General features: G+C 41.0%; 1 protein-coding gene across 3 annotated transcripts in view; it reads right to left on the minus strand.

Annotated features, from left to right (window-relative positions):
- Positions 1-22,678, minus strand: part of LOC110838535 (cytokine receptor) — a 214,757-nt gene that overhangs the window by 133,409 nt on the left and 58,670 nt on the right. For all 3 annotated transcript variants that reach the window (XM_087355664.1, XM_087355666.1, XM_087355663.1), the window contains exon 3: positions 10,264-10,392. The gene's annotated coding sequence lies outside the window, so the exon portion shown is untranslated. The remainder of the gene's footprint in view (positions 1-10,263; positions 10,393-22,678) is intronic.

The raw sequence follows: 22,678 nt of genomic DNA on the forward strand, positions 1-22,678 counted from the left end.
CTTACGCTCGTAGACAGTGAAGTCAATTGATACTCTTATTTGCATACAAACAAACACCGAAATTTAAGGTACATGTAAATTTCCGCACATGATACGCCTCTTAAGCACAGTAAATGCTAAAATAAATTCCACATTTTCGATCACATAGCCTATTATTATTATTATTATTTAGTGTTCTGTCTGACGACAGGTCCATATGAACAGGATCCTTCCATCCTTTTCTCGGACTGGGACCTGTTCATATACGTTCTTGGCAGATGATCCAGAAGTGGTTTGCCATTGCCTTCTTCTGTGTGTGAATGGAGTAATTGTTGGGATGCCACGGAGGAAAACTCCGTGTTGCCTAGACCACGGCCTTGCGCAACACAAGTTATAAATTCGGGCACCGCCGGGAATCGAACCCGAGACCCCAGGATTACAAGGCCAGCGTTCTAACCGCTAGACAACTGTGGCTATCACATAGCCTATGACACTGAAATTATGGGTATGTGTGTAAGTTCGCTTGAAATGCGAGAAGGGATCCGAAACTTTGCTCTAAACTTGGCGTGCTTATGCCTTGAAAAATATATTTTGCGAAGATCAAACCTCAGAAAAAATCCTAGGTTTGAGTCCCGGTGAGGAAGGTTTTGTAGCTGGGAAACAAAGCAACCAAAATTATTTGTTTCTGCCAACTCAAAAAGATAAATACCTACATCGAATTTTGACATGATTCCTGGACGTGTGCAACATAATCCATATGTAATGGCGAATATATTATAATTCCCGTAAACGAATTGCTGAAGTATTAATGAAAGTGGGAAAGAATCAGGTTTACGTGTTCCAAATTCTGCTCTTCGTGAACTTATCGGATGAGAGAATTGTATAGTTCACAGAACGTAAATTTCCTGTACGAATTATTGCAACTTATAAACACAATTTCTTCGAATAATTGTACATTTTTAAAATTTCCCTGCATTATACGATTCAACTGTTAATGTGCATATTAGTTCAGTTCACTGTAAAAAATAAGTTACCTCAAAATAGCAATGATTTAAGATGTTCTTGGATTTTCTTTTTCGTTTTAAAAGCGCCAACCATCCTCAGAAACATTTGGCGCCAATGGTAACTACAAGAAATCATTGAAATGGATGCTGTGAGTCACATTAATAATAGAGCACAGACAAGAGTCAATAACATGAAAAAGTCCTATCAATCATAATGCCTGCAGTTGTTCAGTTGGTTGTAGGAAAAGTTCCCAAAATTCGAGAGGAGGAAATGTTAACTCGTGCGTTTAACACGCAGAAGCCTTGGCGCTGATGAACCGAATCTATCACAGGCGTGGAAAATCAAAATACACGTGGCACGCATATCACTGGCAACTGGCTTTTCAGACACGAAATTCTCATTCATTTTGGATATATATAAACTACAATTCTTCGGAGACTACACAGCAATACAAAGTGATGTAGTCTCCGAAGAATTGCAGAATTGACAATACAATAAAACCTCTCTAACTTGGACACTTGCGGTTCAACGATAATGTGTCCAACTTACAGAGGTGTCCAGGAAAGAGGGAAAGGGGAAAAGCATCTTTTCAAATTGTGGTGTAATGACAATGTCGTAATTGTAAAGTATTATGGAGCCCTTCACAAAAAGGAAATTATTGATAACAAAAATCAAAAGGGTAAATTAAATTTTTACAAATTTTGTTTTCACTAAATTAAACTTGCATGGATAAGCTCAAAGGGAAGGGCACCAATACGTTGCGTTTACCGAAAATGCAATCAATCGATTTACTTACATAATCTAACCACTGTAGGCTTGCTCGAATTAAGAATTAATGACAATAATAATAATGTTTTGAAACCCACTCTCATGTTCAGAACGTATTCTTTTTAATTGTACTTACGGCATTAGCTCAACATACGATGTCACTTATTTCTTGTAAAAAAAAGTCCGTCACAAGACACTGCTTTTTTGCTTTTATCTTTGAATTTGTCCATCCTCTTTCTAATTTTTGCCGCAATCCGAATAAAGTTTCAACCATTCCTTGTTGGTTATGAGTGAAAGCATACCGTTCCAATTTCTGTTAACACTGTTTAACTCAGTTGCAAGCTCAGTACTGACAAAGTTAAAACTCCAGTGAGGGGTTTAACAAAAGAATAACTATACACTTTCACTGCATTACAGTGATGTGTTCAAAGTCTCACACCCTCAACCATAAGCTAATCCTCAGGTAGGAGGCATTCATCAGTCCGAAATTCAAATCAACAAAATACTAACTGTAAATGTTTCCCATAAAATCATTGAAGCCAAGTGCATGAACCTGTCCAACTTACAACAAAAGGGGTGACCAAGTTCCAGGATAAAGGGGTGTCCAAGATATAGGGTGTTGTGGACATGTAAAATTGTAGGATATTCGCCGGTTCCAATTAAAAGTTTCCAATATAGAGAGGTGTCCAGGATATAGGGTGTTGTGGACATGTAAAATTATAGGATATTCGCCGGTTCCAATTAAAAGTTTCCAATATAGAGGTGTCCAAGATATAGGGTGTTGTGGACATGTAAAATTATAGGATATTCGCCGGTTCCAATTAAAAGTTTCCAATATAGAGATGTGTCCAAGATATAGGGTGTTGTGGACATGTAAAATTATAGGATATTCGCCGGTTCCAATTAAAAGTTTCCAATATAGAGATGTGTCCAAGATATAGGGTGTTGTGGACATGTAAAATTATAGGATATTCGCCAGTTCCAATTAAAAGTTTCCAATATAGAGAGGTGTCCAAGATATAGGGTGTTGTGGACATGTAAAATTATAAGATATTCGCCGGTTCCAATTAAAAGTTTCCAATATAGAGAGGTGTCCAAGATATAGGGTGTTGTGGACATGTAAAATTATAGGATATTCGCCAGTTCCAATTAAAAGTTTCCAATATAGAGAGGTGTCCAGGATATAGGGTGTTGTGGACATGTAAAATTATAGGATATTCGCCGGTTCCAATTAAAAGTTTCCAATATAGAGAGGTGTCCAAGAAATAGGGTGTTGTGGACATGTAAAATTATAGGATATTCGCCGGTTCCAATTAAAAGTTTCCAATATAGAGAGGTGTCCAAGAAATAGGGTGTTGTGGACATGTAAAATTATAGGATATTCGCCGGTTCCAATTAAAAGTTTCCAATAAAGAGAGGTGTCCAAGAAATAGGGTGTTGTGGACATGTAAAATTATAGGATATTCGCCGGTTCCAATTAAAAGTTTCCAATATAGAGAGGTGTCCAACTAGAGGGGTTTTACTGTATTTGCTTAACAGAGACCCATAAGCCGGGTTCTTTTGTATCAAGAGAAGACGCAATATCTAGTCCTTTCTGATGGAGATCATAAGAAGACACTAAAACAAAAAGCGACTTGGAAACCAAACACAATCTCGCACTACAAAGCAACGAATGAGTCGTCGATTGACTTGATGAAATTCCTGATACCCTTCAAACAACTGTCCTTGTAATGTGGTACAAGGGCTAAGTTTCGATGCTGAGAACCACGTGGTGAAACACTCACGGGACAACGTTCTTCAGAGAACTGTGAGCATTTCTGCTAAAATCAGTTTTGTAAATATTTTCCAAGCATGAAATGGGCAACATGGCGCTACAACCCCGAAGACAGACATCTTAATACTCCTCGCGGTGAGAACCTACGTTCCTGTCCTGTCGTTTGTCTGTCTGGTCGTAAAAGCATCCTGAACAACCGCGCAGTGCGCCCCAGTTTTGCGATCAATAAGGATTATTCCCGTGGAAAACTATGTAATAACTGGTGACGTCATGGTTTATTAACAACGCTGGAAACAGATTCAGCTCCGGGTGGGGAATAATTGGAAGCCACGCCACAATTTGGCGCTCGACTGACGCTAAAATAACGGGACCAAGATATTACACTATGGCGATCTGCGTACAAAAATCCACAAGAGTTTCAGAGGGGAGATGACTGTCTTCTGGGTTGTTGCGCCGTGTAATCTGGTAGAAATTTACCGAAATGCCTTCGTTACCAAGCAAGGTCGGCAAGACGAGTGGAATCTGTCATAATTTCTCTTGTTTGAGATGGACGACCAGGGTTCGACTACCGGCAGAGCAGTATTTTTAATTCGCCACGACGTTCGAACCGGCTGTGGGCCAACTCGGCCTCCTAGCGAATGGGTGTTACTGGGAGCATATCCCTCGGAGGTAAATGGTGTGTGATTGAAGGCAACCACTCACCTCCATCTAGTGCAGAGGTAAACGAGGAGCATCAAACCAAATCCTAGCGCGCGGCTTACTTATCGCCCTGATGAAGGAGGCAGTAAGCAACTTCCGGAACTTCAGTAAACTTCTACCAGACTACACGGCGTCATATCCAAGAATACAGTCTTCATTTTCAATTTTGCTTAAAATTTTTCTTTCCCTGAGACAAGGCCTGCCTGAGAGCCGACTACGATGATATAGCAATGACAAAAGACGGTGAAAATGTTACCCACAATGCTCTGCTGGAGATGAACAGGTAACAGGATTGAAAAGGGCCAGATCTGGTGTAATGACTGGGAGGAGACACGGATAAGTGCCGACGTACCGACTGTAGAACTCAAAGGAGCGGAGAGTCGAATTCAGTTGGACGCGGTAGGAGTTTTATGCTGTAACCAGATTTCCGCTGAGCGATAAAATCACATATTATCCGCTAAATACTACGCTGAAAACTTTTTAACAGGGAAGCAAAACTAGGAGCTTGAAATCCGTGTTTTTTATATGTGAGGCATGCTTTACAATTCGATCCAAATGCTTAAAGAATATTTGGGAACCAGGAAGAAACAATGTCAAGTACAGGCACTTAAAGCAGTTAATGGAACGTCACTTCATACAAGAATCGAAACAATGAAATGGCCCAAACTTGTCTTTCTATTCACCGTGTATAAATACATGCACACATGAGCGACTTCACGGACCCAAAAGCAGCCCACACACTGGATAAATATAGCCGACGTGTTTGCTCTGTTCTAAGAGCCACGTCACAAAGATCTGTGGAAGGTAATTTCGACAGAAAGAGTAGATGAGTAACCAGCGTCACGATCTGGCCTGCACCCATTAGGTAAACCCCAGAGCCGGCTCATATGCTGTAGCGAAGAGAAAAATTAATGTCCTTGTCAGGAATCGAACCCCAGTCGTCAAGCCAGGAACCTGCCAGTGCACAGATCGAGCTCCTTACAGCCTGTACGATATTTAAGTAAGATTTGAGGTTTTCACGACGGTCTCCAAGGATGGATGTTTTCTGGGTTGCAGCTCCGTATATAAATTCTAGAATTGCTTCATCAATGCGATGAGTACCCACAACCACGCGGCGCTATAACCCAGAAGACATCCATCTTTCGAAGCAGCAGCCAGTCTTTATATATCGTTGTTCATGAGTCTGAAGGAGATACAGAAGTATTAACGATTTTGCAAGAAACAGCCTTAAAGGGAATAATCAGCGCCACAAATCTGTTTCTAGATTTGATTATTATATTTCAACACGACTACTGCGACCAAATTATTACACCTACAAACTTATATGGATAAAAACTTAATCCAAATGCTAATTCATGACATTCCTAAGAATTACCCAGTTCTTTGTACACAAACCTTCCTGGATAATGAGAACAAAATATTAACTTATAAAGTTATACTTTCCATTTGTATTACCTCTTACACAGAGAAGGGCTAATATATCTGGTTTAATAAAAAAACGTTTTATTTAGTTTTCCATTTAAAAAGTAATATTTGTGGCTACAGTAATCGAGCACTTCCATTACATATAATATACTACAGAGTTAATAAAAATTAGTATTTGCGTGGCAAATACAGTATACTACAAAAATTCTGAAGCTGACAGAAAAATATTTCAGAAACATGTTGCTGATGCATGTACGATCAAAATGTAATAAAATATTAGTGCATTATATCCGCATGCAACATATAAATAAGGTAATACTCGAATGCAAAGACGTATCTGGCAAGCATTTCTCTTGCGATGAACAGCTCGATTTCCCTTTCCGTGTACAAGTTAACGAATCCAATTTGACAAACATAATTTTACATTCGTTTTAACTCAAACTTCTCGGGGCCAGATACATTTTCAGACAAATGCAGGATTACATTAAACCCAAGTCCTACTTCTGACACGTTTTTCTGCGTATTTGCAGCCAGGCCTTCGTCTGTCAACGGCGTTTAGTTTCAAACTTGTCCTTTCATCTATCCACAATTTCAACCAAAATATCTCTACGTCTGTACTAACAGGGATCTCATTATTTGTGTTTGTTTATTAAGCTCTTGTAAATTGCCTTTTCATTTCTGCAAAACTGAATATTCATTTGTTTATAGGTAGCGCTGTCTGCGTGGTTCCCTTTGATGACGCTTGTCGGGCGCCATCACACTTTGTTCCTGATTGCCTCTTGTTTGCTTGAGACTTTCATTATTGGCGAGTTTATCTTCGTATTTCCTTCAAAATGTGTCTGATCTGTCGTCACTAAAATATTTTCTTAGCTATCCAGTGTTCTCCTGACGTCTGCATTTGTATTTTCCAACCATCGTCGCCATGGCAGAGTAAATTTCTGCGTCATGGACTGCCTTTGGGGGGGGGGGGGGGGGTGTTTGCTGTTGTCCATTAATCCTTAGTGCTGCAACCGTTAATGATAATTAATGAAATTAAAGGTCTTCTACACTGTTTTATTCAAAAAAATTCCAACCGGAGACCACCTGTTTCCCGGTATCCCACCCAATATGTAGAAAATCCTGTGCCACGCGTAGGGTCCTTGCTGAGAGCTCTCAAGCTGACTTCCAGCTTTGGTAGCTACTTTTACGTAACCCGACAGATTTCTAGTACTTATTATTATTATTGTTGTTATTATTATTATTCCATCTGTTCACCACTTTATGGGGTATGTACTTCTATGTACCCGAGACAGACCTTGTCCCTAAGGTACATAGGGCAGCAGCTATTTCCGGGATACATTTTGTTTTTAATATGTATTACATGTATTATATTATTTTATTCTACGACAGCGTCTTTCGAATGATGTATGAAGTTCCCAAAATGGCAGTTTTCTGAAGTTCCCTGACGTCCGTGTTCGCCCGGGATGTTGGCCAAATATTTCCTGAGCGACCTGGAGACAGTTCCTGTTGCCCCTACAACTACTGGAATTATTTTTGTTTGAACCTTCCACATTCTCTGTATTTCTATGAGAAGGTCCTTGTATTTCAATATCTTCTCTGCTTCCTTCTTAATCACATTTCTGTCAGTCGGTATTGCTATGTCAATTAAGAGGAAAGTTCCGTTTTTGTTTCTGATTATAATATCTGGTTTTTATTATTATTATTATTGTTATTATTATCCCATCTATTCACCACTTTATCCACTCATTATCATCATCATCATCGTTACAGCCAATATTACTGATGAAAAAATTGTATACATGTGACTGACGATCTTAAACAAGGAAAGAAGATGAAGTTCCAGGATTTAAAACGAGAAGCTGAGAATAGGGAAAACTGGCCAACTCTTTTTGGGCAGAACAAGGGACCTGTCGTCAGACATAACACTAAATAATAATAAGATGAGGTGGTCTATCGGTTAGAACGCTGGCCTTGTAATCCTGGGGTCTCTGGTTCGATTCCCGGCGGTGCCCGAATTTATAACTTGTGTTGGGCAAGGCCGTGGTCTAGGCAACACGGAGTTTTCCTCCGGGGGCTACCCCGGTTTCTCCGTGGCATCCCATTCACACACAGAAGAAGGCAATGGCAAACCACTTCTGGATCATCTGCCAAGAACGTATATGAACAGGTCCCAGTCCGAGAAAAGGATGGAAGGATCCTGTTCATATGGACCTGTCGTCACACAGAACACTAAATAATAATAACATGTGACTCAGGAAAGGGACAAATGGCGGACTGTTGAGGTCGGCTTTCAGGTTTCATAACAGGCGTGGCATTTCTTTTCTAGCCGTACTACTGGTAGTTTCTCAGGGGCTCCTATCCATGGGGGTTGTTATTATCGTTATAATTATTTAAGGCCTAAATTAGTTGTCACTCAACCATGAATAGGTCCGCGTTATTATTCGTGTACGCCTGCCTATGAAACTAATTAGAGACTTTTCATTTTCACTGCACTGTTTTTTTTAACGCTTTAGTAGCAGGCTAACTCTGCATCCCTCGAGGGTACCTTCTATTTGCTTACTTCTATTTTGTTTACTGTTATTAATTAACGTGCCGTAATTATTATTTAGATTGTTTCTACTTTTAGTGTTTATTTTAGTGTCCAGTTATAGGCTTTTTCTCTTGGAAAATAATCCAAAGAAGTAATTTAAATGAATTATTCTTGCCTTATACAGATCACTATACATTATCACGGAGAATTATACGAAGAAACTGGAATGTACCGCGGATGAGAAGAGTATTCACAATTTTGGTCAGGAAACTTTTTTGTAAGTGGCCACTTCATCGACGAAGACGGGCCGACAACCTTATTAGAGACGTGGCTTATGAAGATTGGCGTAAGCTCACGGTTCAAAGACCAGAGATTTAGCTTCTGTTGTTGTTGTTGTTGCCACACTTTCCGGACCTTAACATCCTGTGGCCTGCTACTGTCTCATGCCAGTGTCTGTAGGGTCTCGCCAAAGGTCTTCTTCACTCATTTGGATGGCAAAGTAGAAAGGAATTCGAGAGCGGAGTATTCCAAGAAGACTGTTATTCCAGTTAGCACTAGTAGCAGCTTTGTTCGCTTTAACAAATCACGAACGACACGATTCAAAATCACGTGTTATGGCTTTCTGAGGACAACAAGCAGCCTAAGCCTGTCGCCATTATTGTGCCATAATTAGGCACCACAATTATTTTTCTTTACTGAACACAAAGTTTCACTCGCCCTTAAGCAAGCTAAAACGACAGACAGTAGATCGTTGTCTCCTATTAATTCGCCCATACAAATGTGGTTTTGAGTGTTTGTTGGCTCATCAAGGCATTCAAAGGGGTTAGGCCTTAACAACCTAAGCTAAGCTCAAGAGGAAGATACAGACAAAACAATACGGACGTGAAGACCCATAACAAGATAGGCGAATTGTGTTTCCGACATGGAGAGCTCAAACTCCCGCCGTTGGCACTGTTTCGTTCACAAATACTCTTTAACCGGGAGCTCTCCAAAAACGGATTTCGAATGCAGAGGTTAAAACCCTAAGCACTGTAAAACTTTAAAGCCACAGTGGTATTTTGATCAGCAGAACGAATCTGTATCAAAAGGAAAGTTAGATAACGGTCAGATAATTTGAAAATAACAAAACCACCACCCGCAGGTAGTTACGCCGAACAGAGTTCATTAACTGCTATGTTTTCAAAGAAGTCGATTATATTCACTTGATTCTAGCGATGATTACTTTATAATTCATTGCTTGGTTTACACTTTCGTATGGTTCAGAGAACATCTTGCAGCACCCCGTTATTAAACCTTCAACAGACGAAAGAAATCTCCAATTATAACACTGCGCTTATCGAAAATAGCAACTCGCTTTAGGAACTGTCTCCAGGAACGTAACTATTCATTAGAGCGAGGGCAGCCTGAAATTTTTTTAGAAAACATTCTCAGGAAATGACGCTTTTGACTGTCGTGTCTCTTTACAGGGTGAATCGTCCTGATGATGGAGGGAACAAGCACCTCTGAAAACGTCGTTAATTCTATCATATTACGCGGCGCATCAGCCCAGAGGACACCTATCTTCTTTTCGGAAGTTTCGATATTCTACCCGGCATTTTCCGAACAAGTACTCGACGTACACATTTCAGAAACCCATAAAATTATGCAGAGATTTCTCTGTTCGCTTCGCCATTTTTAATGTTATGACGCGTATTATATTCGAGGGTCTAGGGGAAACTAAGGAAGGCCTGATTCAAGCAAAATAACATTTTAATGAAAGGTTAATTTCTAATCTGTATCTCCTGTGTTCTGGACAAAGACTGTCTTCCTGATAACATTCATTTAAAACCACGTGGCAACAGTTTATCTTAATGACAACTTGTAAAGAAATCGCTGCATTCAGTCGAAACGTGAAAGGCATAAATAACAGCACTTGTCTTTACAAATTACAAGTTCAATTACATAGAACTTCATATGTTTCAAGTACATATTTATGGTACATAAACACGTATGTGTCAAAAGACACGGCGTAATAAACTAAAGCAGATATTGCATGCTAGTATCCGAACCAGTAAAACACAATTAAGCAACTCATAAAGCTTACCTTCCTCTGTGACAGGAGCTCCGACGTGTGGCACAGATTTCGCAGCTTCTAAGGTTGTGACAAACGTGGTTGGACGACCCCGTGGCGTTCACTGGGACGTGTTCGTCTCAAGTCTTCAGTCAGTCCAATCTGCAGAAAAGAGAACATGTTTAAAGGTTATTAGTAGACCGTACGCTGCTACCTCGGTTAGACAAGTCCTCTCAATCGACAAGTAAAGTGAATGTTAAATGAATGCCAGAATAATGCCCAAACGTAGTAACAACAATATTATCAGGCTTACATATCTTCTCAGAATATTTTGCATCCTTAATGTCGATAACACGAAAAACATGTGAGCGAACATGATGAAGACAGGCGCCAAGATATATCTAACTCCGTAGAGCAGAGTCGCCATTAAACAGCGAACAATATGCGTAGCGAGTCAAGATATTCCCCACACTTTACGCAACCCAAAGGTTCATTACCGTGTTCACAAAAGCCCACCCTGGCCCCTATCCTGAGCCATATGAATCTAAACCACACCACCAGACATGGCTTCCCTCTGATTCGTTTTAATATTATCCTCTTGCAATGGCAAACCACTTCTGGATCATCTGCCAAGAACGTATATGAACAGGTACCAGTCCGAGAAAAGGATGGAAGGATCCTGTTCATATCGACCTGTCATCAGACAGAACACAAAAAAATTAAAAATAAATTCACCCTTACAACCGCCACGGTGGTCTAGCGGTCAGAACGCTGGCCTTGTAATCCTGGGGGTCTCGGGTTCGATTCCCGGTTATAACTTGTCTTGGGCAAGGCCGTGGTCTAGGCAACACGGAGTTTTCCTCCGGGGGCTTCCCCGGTTTCTCCGTGGCATCCCATTCACACACAGAAGAAGGCAATGGCAAACCATTTCTGGATCATCTGCCAAGAACGTATATGAACAGGTCCCAGTCCGAGAAAAGGATGGAAGGATCCTGTTCATATGGACCTGTCGTCAGACAGAACACAAAAAAATTAAAAATAAATTCACCCTTACAACCGCCACGGTGGTCTAGCGGTCAGAACGCTGGCCTTGTAATCCTGGGGGTCTCGGGTTCGATTCCCGGTTATAACGTCTTGGGCAAGGCCGTGGTCTAGGCAACACGGAGTTTTCCTCCGGGGGCTTCCCCGGTTTCTCCGTGGCATCCCATTCACACACAGAAGAAGGCAATGGCAAACCATTTCTGGATCATCTGCCAAGAACGTATATGAACAGGTCCCAGTCCGAGAAAAGAATGGAAGGATCCTGTTCATATGGACCTGTCGTCAGACAGAACACTAAATAATAATAATACGCCTGGGTTTGAGTGATCTCTTCTCTTCAGGATTTCAAACCATAATTCTGTACACATTTCTCATCTCCCCAAGCACATTACGTGCCCTGCCCACTTCATCCTCCTCGATATGATAATGCTAATAATATTTGGTAAATGGCACAAATCAGTGACCTCCTCACTCTCCACCCACCCTCTCGCCTCAACCTCCAAAGGTCCAAAGAGTCCCGGCATGGACTCAGATATCGAACGAACGACAGCCCTGGTTGAAGCTTATATAATATAATAATAATATAATAATTTATTTACATTCCATGGATCCATAAGACAGTCAGATGACAATAGGATGTGGAAAAAGTCATAATAATAATAATAATAATAATAATAATAATAAAATACATATTATAAAGTACAATTCAAACTATTATATTCTGAACTTCATATCAAAGATAACAGGTTCTAAAGTAAACTATAAGTTATTTTGCAAATAAAACTGTCTACAGTCGAATTCAAACCCGGGTCCCTTAAATATGAATACCAATAAACAATTCGCGGAAAATGAACACAAATCTTCTTCCCTAGAACTTGTAGCCAATGCAACAGAAATAACACAGCATTAATGTAAATTATAATACTGAAGATTACTTCAAGCTAATTAACAAAATTTGCAGGACTGCGTGTGCTTTACGGGCAATGATTACGCAGCCCTTCAAAATAATACAGAACCGAGTATTTTTCTGAATACAACATTAGTCAACATGAGGACTCGAAAAAGCAAATGTCTTCGCATGAACGCTACCGACGTTTCTACCACGGAATCCCGATGGCCAAACAAATTACAGTATACGCCTCCGTTTTGCAGTGGGACTTCACAAAAGTCACTAGCATTAATTAATGTTTTTCTTCAAACTATGCAGACATATTTACGACTTTGCTAAAAAGACTTGTGGCACAATAAGCTGACACGGACATGAAGAAATGAAGGTTATGGATGATTGGAATTATAACGCCAGCTGTGCGCTTACGTCACTTCCAGTTTCGCTTTATATTTGTTGCACAGACTGTACTTGTTTCAATGACTCATTATTTATCGCCATTAAACTGAACGCTACAAAATCATTTCGCGCGCGAGCCTCAATAGAGTTGGTAGTCGCTCATTTCCACAGAATCTATTGCTACAAAGGCATTTAAACACCGCGTACCTTAACATCCTGCTACCATCTCAGTAGTTGACACAGCCGCCATTTTAGCACGTTTCCACGAATGTTCTGTGATGTGATCACATTGGCAAATTTCATGAAAATCGGCAAAAAATTTGCAGAGCTGCCGAAATCATAATGGGGTTACACTTAAATCGGACACTAAACATCCGCCGGTTATTCTAATTTTTTATGTTAACATCAAGAACCCGTCATAAATAAAATTGTACAAGGAGAAGACGGTTATGACACGTAAGCACAGTTTCTCTGCTGACTGCTGAATTCCCTCTACGAGGTGCGATCGGAAAGTTTCCAGACTGCGCCTATAAAAACCCCGTACACTTATCTCAGGTATTAAATTCATCCATCACCCTCGAAGTAGTTCCCCTGGGAGTGAACACAACGATCCCAGCGCCGCTGCCAAGCCTGGAAGCATCCCTGGAAATCTTTCTTTGTCAGCCTGTCAAGCACCATCTGCGATTCTGCCTGAATCACTTCTATCGTCTCAAATCTCCTTCCCTTTAGCTGAATTTTCATCTTTGGGAAGAGGAAGAAGTCACACGGAGCTTAGAAAGGAAGTTGGGGTCGGTTCTTGCAAGATCTTTCAGCTCCTGACAAACGAAAAGTCGATTCTGCCTCTGGTCCTCAGACAGGATGCGTCGCATGTGGAGTTCTTCCTTTAGAATCAGCTGACAGGTCCCATAGCCTATCCCAACAATGTCGCACAAGTCGTTGATGGTACGACGTCGATCTTCGTGAATGGCCTGCCGAATCTTCGTAACATTTTCGGGCGTTGTGCTCGAAGATGGTCGTCCAGAACGCTCGTCATCATCGACAGAGGTTCGGCCATTTTTAAAACGTGAATGCCACACAAAAGTTTGTGCACAACCCATTGCGGACTCCCCAAATGCTTGCTTTAGCATTTCATAGGTTTCCGTAGCCGTTTTGGCAAAATTTGATGCACACGCCATTCCGAAATCGCAGGAGGGTCGGTGTAATGCACTACCAAAACTCCCGTAACTAAGAAACAAATGGTAATTCGATGATGCCGGCTGGCACACTGATTCACTATGAATGTAGGCCGCACCCCCTAGCGGCAGAAGCTCGTACTACATCCGGTTCGCCCTTTATTGACACAGTCTTGACACTTTCCGATCGCACCTCGTACGAGTTTCTAATTCCGTTTTCCATAGAGAACAATTTAGAGCTCAAAGTGTAAGAAACCGCACGTCAAATACAGAACTACTTACTTTGGTTTATCCACTTGAGTAACGGGAGAGACCGATACTATTATAGGTCTACACTACAAAACTTGTTGTGTGTTTACGTGGCACTAATCAACACTGAGGTCTAGTGGGTAGCAATTCAGCCTCGTAATCGGCATGCCTCAAGTTCCAATACAGGGCCGCAGATCTGCTCTACTCAGATGTTCCGTTTTCCTCATCACTCCCTTTCGGTAAACGATCGGACAGTACATTACAATAGGCCACATCCTTTCCATCACACACACTAGTTCCATCGTTTGACGTTACTCAAGCAAAATTTTCAGATTTCTGGCAATTGTGTGACAATACTGGGAGTCTATTCATTGGCGCAGGCAACCCTCTGCCCACCGCTGGCCAAAGATCCTCGAAGTATAAAGGCTTACAATTTTGTAACACATTATTTAATTAAACAACGCAATCAAGCTATTAGATGTGCAAAAATATCAAGGTGTATTACGTTGTCAACACTGGCACTATTAACCTCGATTTCGGAATTAATTTTTCGAACTACCAGTACCTAATAACTTAAAACTACATGATTTGTAAAAAGCTGCTATTAGAAAACTGGTACGCGCTCGAGGCTACTTAAAAAATGGCCATGCCTGGTCTAAATGTTTCTCTGTTTAAAAACTACGACGTTTCGGAAGTAGGCTCTTCTTTCAACAACAAACTTCAGAAACGTCAACATTTTAAACAAGAACACTCAGACGATTGACGATGAAATCCAATGGCATAATTATACCACGCGCGGTTGAAACTTTTTAACCGAGTATTCCAGTATATAAGCACATTTGACATCAAAAACTTGAGTAGGCTTTCTGTCAAGAACAGCAGCCATATTGAAAATTAAAGTTCCAGCACAGGTGATACTAGACGGACTGGTAATCGTTTCTGAAACATCCCTGAATCTAAACGTCAATCGGATAAGTCGTTTATAAACGAAGAATTTGATAAACGACTTAAATATTAGTACGGTTTGGGGTTCTCACTGCAAAGAGTATGAAGATGGCTGTCTTCTGGGTTGTAGCGTCTTATAGTCTGGTAAAAGTTTCAGAGGTTCCTGCTGCCTCCATCATCGTAAAGATGACTACATCGTGCAACAACCCAAATGCCAACAATAATCACAACTCGCACCTTGAGAACCTGAAATCACACTACGTTCTCGCTTGACAGCCACACTCCGGGATACTGTGGACATATTTAGGAAAGATTTCTTTTACCAGACTTGAATTCATTCAGCTCACGCCATGACATGACAAACGTGACTATACCCACGAGAGAACACGAGCAACTGCCCAGAGTTTCAGCTCCTTCCCACCAATTAAATAACGTCATAATTCAAAGCACACAAACATTAAATTGAGTGACCCGTAGAGCGGTTTCCGCGAAATGTAAATTGAAATGGTGTTCAGTCGTGTGTTGGAATTAGGGAAGTGTCACGACTGCTAAATGTAGGGTCCCAGCATTCACACGTCATGACGCGGTCTTAAATCCAGCAAGAATTTCAACTCGTTCGGTATCACGTAACTTATTGTACAACTTTAAGTTGTTCTGTAGAAACAACCGAACGCGGAAAATGAATCAAACTCTTTTCAGAGGCGCCATATTATGGCTGCTGTTAGATACGGACTGTCTTGAACCGCCTAAGACAAGGATATATCCGCGCGTTTCTGAAGCCTTCGTAACGAAAGGTTAGAAAAATGCGCCTATTATCACCGTCACCTGTCCGTCCGCATTTTACAACTCAATAACCTCTGAGCGGATTTTCACAAAATTTGATAGTTCTTTTACTAAATTTTTTCTACAATTTCCAGTTTGGGTCCAGAGTGGACAATCACGGGCACTTTACAGAAAATCCGACATTAATGTTTTTCACGTACGGTTAGCCAATTAATGCCCGAACGGAGATTGTCTGGCGATTATGTCATTAAACCACACGGAAGCCAGACGCCCCTCCCACGCAAAAGGCCACTGGCGCCTGACAACGCAGATGTCATTGGTGCCTCTGAAACAGATCTTAAGTCTGACTCCTGAGAACGTATCAGAATTCTTACATTCCTCAACTTATTTTTTTTACGCCACAACGTCCAGATCAGCTATTGTGTCCATCCGGGTTCCAACCAAGAAATTATGCCTTCTACAATTAAAATTAATTGCCGTGTTTAAACGAGCCCGCCAGCATCACTACCTATTTTAAGTCAAAACCTGCCCGAAATGAAAGAATGAGATGGCGTTATAACAGATTTTACCGTTCATCACACAGAAATATGTTTGTCGGGAAAACGGTAGACGTTAGCTAAGCACTAAAGATACGTCACAACGTCTACACTTCTTTAATGAGCCGAAACTTTTCAAAAAGTGACCATCGGAACACGTTATTTTCTCTAGCCACGGTGGTCTAGCGGTTAGAACGCTGGCCTCGGGTTCGATTACCGGCGGTGCCCGAATTTATAACTTGTGTTGGGCAAGGCCGTGGTCTAGGCAACACGGAGTTTTGCTCCGGGGGCTTCCCCGGTTTCTCCGTGGCATCCCATTCACACACAGAAGAAGGCAATGGCAAACCACTTCTGGATCATCTGCCAAGAACGTATATGAACAGGTCCCAGTCCGAGAAAAGGATGGAAGGATCCTGTTCATATGGACCTGTCGTCAGACAGAACACTAAATAATAATAATATGAGGTGGTCTATCGGTTATAACGCTGGCCTTGTAATCCTGGGGTCTCGGGTTCGATTCCCGGCGGTGCCCGAATTTATAACTTGTGTTGGGCAAGGCCGTGGTCTAGGCAACACGGAGTTTTCCTCCGGGGGCTTCCCCGGTTTCTCCGTGGAATCCCATTCACACACAGAAGAAGGCAATGGCAAACCACTTCTGGATCATCTGCCAAGAACGTATATGAACAGGTCCCAGTCCCAGTCCGAGAAAAGGATGGAAGGATCCTGTTCATATGGACCTGTCGTCAGACAGAACATTAAAAAAAAATTCGTTTGCACTTACAATTTCCTTTTAACACGTCCATGCTTCCAGCTTGTCGTGGAGACCCGGCTGCTGGCACACAAATCTCGGCTGTGCCCGGTGCTTGGCTGGGATGAAGTTTGTTTTCATGGAAACACCATGTAATTATGCTGGTATACGAGGTCTGACAATTAAATAACCGGACTTACTCGGGCAGAGGGCTCACAATGTATGCATCTGCACTACAAGAGCTGACTAGAAAGTAGACAGACTAATTACAAATTCATTACATTCTACTCCGAAGTGGGTTCGAAGTGTTCCAAGCGGTACGCGGAAAAACACAATAAAGACAGTGTCCAGAGGAAACCCTCATCACTTTATACAGGAACAAATACTCCGACGCATATAAATAATTTCCTTAAACAGCATTATGAAGCTGATCTTTGTAATGGACACGCGTTGTGCTTTCTTTCCCTTTATCAGAGGGGCGAGCGGGCACTACCTGAGAACCTTCTTAGCCATAAATGTACGTGTATCTCCATTAAATTTAGCCAAGACAAGACAGCCTCGTAGATACGAAGCCATCATCAAAGGTTTCTCAGAATGTTAAATTTTCAGAATCACAATCTTTTAGCCTTAAGTGTTTTTAAATGTGGTTCGCCGTGTGCCCAAAACGGGGTTCGCAGAGCAAGAACGTCTGATAACCGCAACTTTATAACCTCATTAAGAAACTGGAGCAAATATGATTTGAATACAGAGGGCAGTTCATAGCTCCCATGATTGTGTTTGTGCAGGAGGAGATGGCGTTTTGAACAAGATCTTCCAAACGTGTTCAGTACTGACGTCAGCGAATCAATTTTGTTTTCTATTAACATATTTCAGATTCAATGCCGAAGACATTAATAGAGAAGTTGTAACAGAAACCGGCCTCGGGTTATACAAAGCAAGACGAATAATAATGATCACCTGCAGTGTCGGAGACGCCAACTTAAACAGCTATTACATAATTGACTACGCCGAAGAAAGTAATAAAGCTTTCGTCTCTTTAAGAATCGTGTTCAGACAATCGTTAATGGAAACCTTTTCTGTGTGAAACGTTAACAGATGACTGTCGTTGTTTATAACAGATGACAAACGAAGGCTGGCTTTGTTTTGTTCATGCAATCCACACAGAAGGAACATACGATTCAGACAGACAATGATTTCCATATTTTTTTGAACAGCAAAAACGACCGATTACACGTGACCAGCAAGTTCATTTCATCAAACTTATATTTCACGACCAGACTTTGCATTAGCAGTTCAACTAATTACACCTTCATTCCCATTCAAATACAAGTTTGTACGACTGAACGTCTACACTAGGATCTTCCTAGCTCGCTACAGAATTACTACTTCAGATGATTTTATTAGCGGTATTAACGATTACACATTAACTACTTAAGTTAACAGCGCCGAGTGAGAAATGAAGAGACGATTATGACATTCGGAACATTCAAACAGTCCTTTGCTGCTTCATTCCAAAATGCGTCCTGGTGATGTGTTCAGGTTCAGCGAAATGCTTACCTGCGTTTAAAACAGCTTTCACACAATAAGTGCTTTGTGCTTTCAACCCATAAAATGCTTGTGATTCTCAAACTGGGCCCTCATGCTATTCAGATCTGTCTCTCTTCTCGCTACAAACGGGACATCCATTCTTCCGTGTCGCTAACTTACCGATCTCTTTATCAAAAGGCCCGAATGGATCCTTAAATATTTCCAACCCCTCATCTACAAGCCCGAAATGGATCTTCTAATATTTCTAACTCTTTAACCAGAAAAAGCTTAGGATGGCGGACATTACCAGCCGCTCGTAGGAACAACATTATATTCGATGAACAATATAAACTCACATTTGTGACCTTGCGAGGCTGTAATAATTATTCCGTCAGTCCTAATACTGTATGAAAGTTCTTTCTCTCTTACGACATGGCTCTACAGTTCTTGGAGAACATAGGCCGCCTCCTTATGAGAGGTTCCAAAACATTTCTTTCTACATTCGGCAGGATTATCTACACAGGACAACACAAAAAGGAACTGGGGAACAGTGAACCTGGCTTTGTACGCCACAGAAACTTATTTACCACAACAACCGAGAAATCGCCTCTTGTTTTCACACAGGCTAAAGAATCATTCTCTTCCACAACCTTGTAATTAATCCTGCTAAAAAATATGTGATATTTTATTTTCGGTTTAGGCTTTGCAATTAAATTATTCTTTGTTGCGTGCCTCACGACCATTCATTTAGTGAAATATTAGGGATATATCACATCGAAGATGTTCTTCTGGGTTATGGCGTCGCATAGATCGTTCAACCCTGACGATGTAGAGTATTTTTCTCCGAAAAGTTAGTATCCACCTACAACATTCTATAGCGTCATAATACAGAAAAAACAGCATCCACAAACACAACTTTACTCTTTTGTCTGCTCTGTGGGGCTTGTTAGATGAAGGCAGTTCTTATCATTAGACCCAACGCTGGATATAATTTAACAAGCGAATCCTAAGTCATAAAGCTCGTAGCAAAAGTACTTGAAAGCAAACAAAAGGACCAGCCATGACAAGAGGAAATTGAACGGAGATTCGTGATTCACTGAACTCAGAATGGACGAGCTACGGGTCCGGTGAACACCTGGATCGAGAGATGACTGGCACCTAGTTTCGATTAAGACGTTAATAGCACGCATACCCAAACACTTGTGAAGATGTAAAGAGACCACACAGAAGTAACAGCAAAACACAGACCTGCCTCGCTTCTTATGAGACCACAACAAAAAACACGAACCACACAGGAATAGTAATTTTAACCTTTTTACTAACGACAAATATCTTTATAAAGCAACTGAAGTCCCTCGTCCCACCAACACTTCCGACAAAATTGAGAGATCCAAACGCAACTTCGTGTAAACGTTGTGGACGATATAATGCGGCCTATCAAAAGCACAGATGATACACAAATGTTCTCCTAGATCACGTGTGAAATAAAAAAAACCGAGATGCGCTACTAAGAACTTTCTTCTCAAGGTTTGTCAATAAACCTGGATACCATTTCCACCAGACAACTAATTCCACTGACCGTTCCTTGGTAACCCAACCCGTTGCAGTAATTACTGCATTACTGAATTTCGACGTCCGAATTTGTGGGAAAAAAAAGTTTCAGAAACACGTCCAGTTTCAAAACGTGTTTTCAAAATACAGTAAAACCCCTTTAGTTGGACACCTCTCTATATTGGAAACTTTTAATTGGAACCGGCGAATATCCTATAATTTTACATGTCCACAACACCCTATATCTTGGACACCTCTTTATCCTGGAACTTGGTCACCCCTTTTGTTGTAAGTTGGACAGGTTCATGCACTTAGCTTCAATGATTTTATGGGAAACATTTACAGTTAGTATTTTGTTGTTTTGAATTTCAGACTGATGAATGCCTCCTACCTGAGGATTAGCTTATGGTTGAGGGTGTGAGACTTTGAACACATCACTGTAATGCAGTGAAAGTGTATAGTTATTCTTTTGTTAAACCCCTCACTGGAGTTTTAACTTTGTCAGTACTGAGCTTGCAACTGAGTTAAACAGTGTTAACAGAAATTGGAACGGTATGCTTTCACTCATAACCAACAAGGAATGGTTGAAACTTTATTCGGATTGCGGCAAAAATTAGAAAGAGGATGGACAAATTCAAAGATAAAAGCAAAAAAGCAGTGTCTTGTGACGGACTTTTTTTTACAAGAAATAAGTGACATCATATGTTGAGCTAATGCCGTAAGTACAATTAAAAAGAATACATTCTGAACATTGCAACCATGAGAGTGGGTTTCAAAAGATTATTATTATTGTCATTAATTCTTAATTCGAGCAAGCCTACAGTGGTTAGATTATGTAAGTAAATCGATTGATTGCATTTTCGGTAAACGTAAAGTATTGGTGTCCTTCACTTTTAGCTTATCCATGCAAGTTTAATTTAGTGAAAACAAAATTTGTAAAAATTTAATTAACCCTTTTGATTTTTCTTATCAATAATTTCCTTTTTGTGAAGGGCTCCATAATACTTTACAATTACGACATTGTCATTACACCACAATTTGAAAAGATGCTTTTCCCCTTTCCCTCTTTCCTGGACACCCTTGTAAGTTGGACACATTATCGTGGAACCGCAAGTGTCCAAGTTAGAGAGGTTTTACTGTACTAACCGATGAGCACAGTCAAGACATCCAGTAATAGTCATTATAATAAACCATCGTCAGAATCTTTCGAGCTTAATTTACGCCATATCTACAAATAGCCTGTTTTATTCAAGTTTCACAGAGTGAACAGGACGGACTGAGCTTACGATAGAGTCCAATAATAAATGCCTTCCAGTGACGGCGTTGAACCATGGGAGTATGCGACCAGAGTTAGTTAATTACTTAGTGGATTGGTTTGTGGGTTAATAAATAACACAATAAAGTTAATTTTTCAGCTGAATGCACAAAGTACCTTTGGGATTGTTACAAACATGTTACTTGGTTACTGGATTGGTTACTTAAATATGGATACAATTATCTCGACATTCGTGCAGTATTGTAATTAATGCCATTTTAATCAAGGTTTATAAATAATGAAAAAGTTCCGAACTGAACAAATAACTTCATTAAATTTTGTTAAATATTTCACGAAAACAACAAGGGCAAATGGGAGATTTTTAGGTTTTCGCGGCAGTAAGGATGATCATGTTGGTTTTGGCGCCACAAACAAAGACAAAACTTGTCCCTTTCTTGTCAACAAACAAATTATCTATTCTTGAATTAAAATAACGAGGTACGAGGTGCGATCGGAAAGTTTCTAGACTGTGTCAATAGCGGGCGAACCGGATGTAGTACGAGCTTCTGCCTTTGGGGGGTGCGGCCTACATTCATAGTGAATCAGTGTGCCAGCCGGCATCATCGAATTAGCATTTGTTTCTTAGTTACGGGCGTTTTGGTAGTGCATTACACCGACCCTCCTGCGATTTCGGAATGGCGTGTGCATCAAATTTTGCCAGAGACTCGCCAAAACGGCTACGGAAACCTATGAAATGCTAAAGCAAGCATTTGGGGAGTCCGCAATGGGTCGTGCACAAACTTTTGTGTGGCATTCACGTTTTAAAAATGGCCAAACCTCTGTCGATGATGACGAACGTTTTGGACGACCATCTTCGAGCACAACGCCCGAAAATGTTACGAAGATTCGGCAGGCCATTCACGAAGATCGACGTCGTACCATCAACGACTTGTGCGACATTGCTGGGATAGGCTAAGGGACCTGTCAGCTGATTCTAAAGGAAGAACTCCACATGCGACGCATCCTGTCTGAGGACCAGAAGCAGAATCGACTTCTCGTTTGTCAGGAGCTCAAAGATCTTGCAAGAACCGACACCAACTTCCTTTCTAAGCTCCGTGTGACTTCTTCCTCTTCCGAAAGATGAAAATTCAGCTAAAGGGAAGGAGATTTGAGACGATAGATAGGCAGAATCGCAGATGGTGCTTGACAGGCTGACAAAGAAAGATTTCCAGGGATGCTTCCAGGCTTGGCAGCGGCGCTGGGATCGTTGTGTTCACTCCCAGGGGAACTACTTCGAGGGTGATGGATGAATTTAATACCTGAGATAAGGGTACGGATTTTTATAGGCGCAGTCTG

Source organism: Zootermopsis nevadensis, unplaced genomic scaffold (genome assembly GCF_977971745.1).
Source record: "Zootermopsis nevadensis isolate Lab colony 2312 unplaced genomic scaffold, Znev_1.0 Znev_ptg000025l, whole genome shotgun sequence".
NCBI classification, from domain to species: domain Eukaryota; kingdom Metazoa; phylum Arthropoda; class Insecta; order Blattodea; family Termopsidae; genus Zootermopsis; species Zootermopsis nevadensis.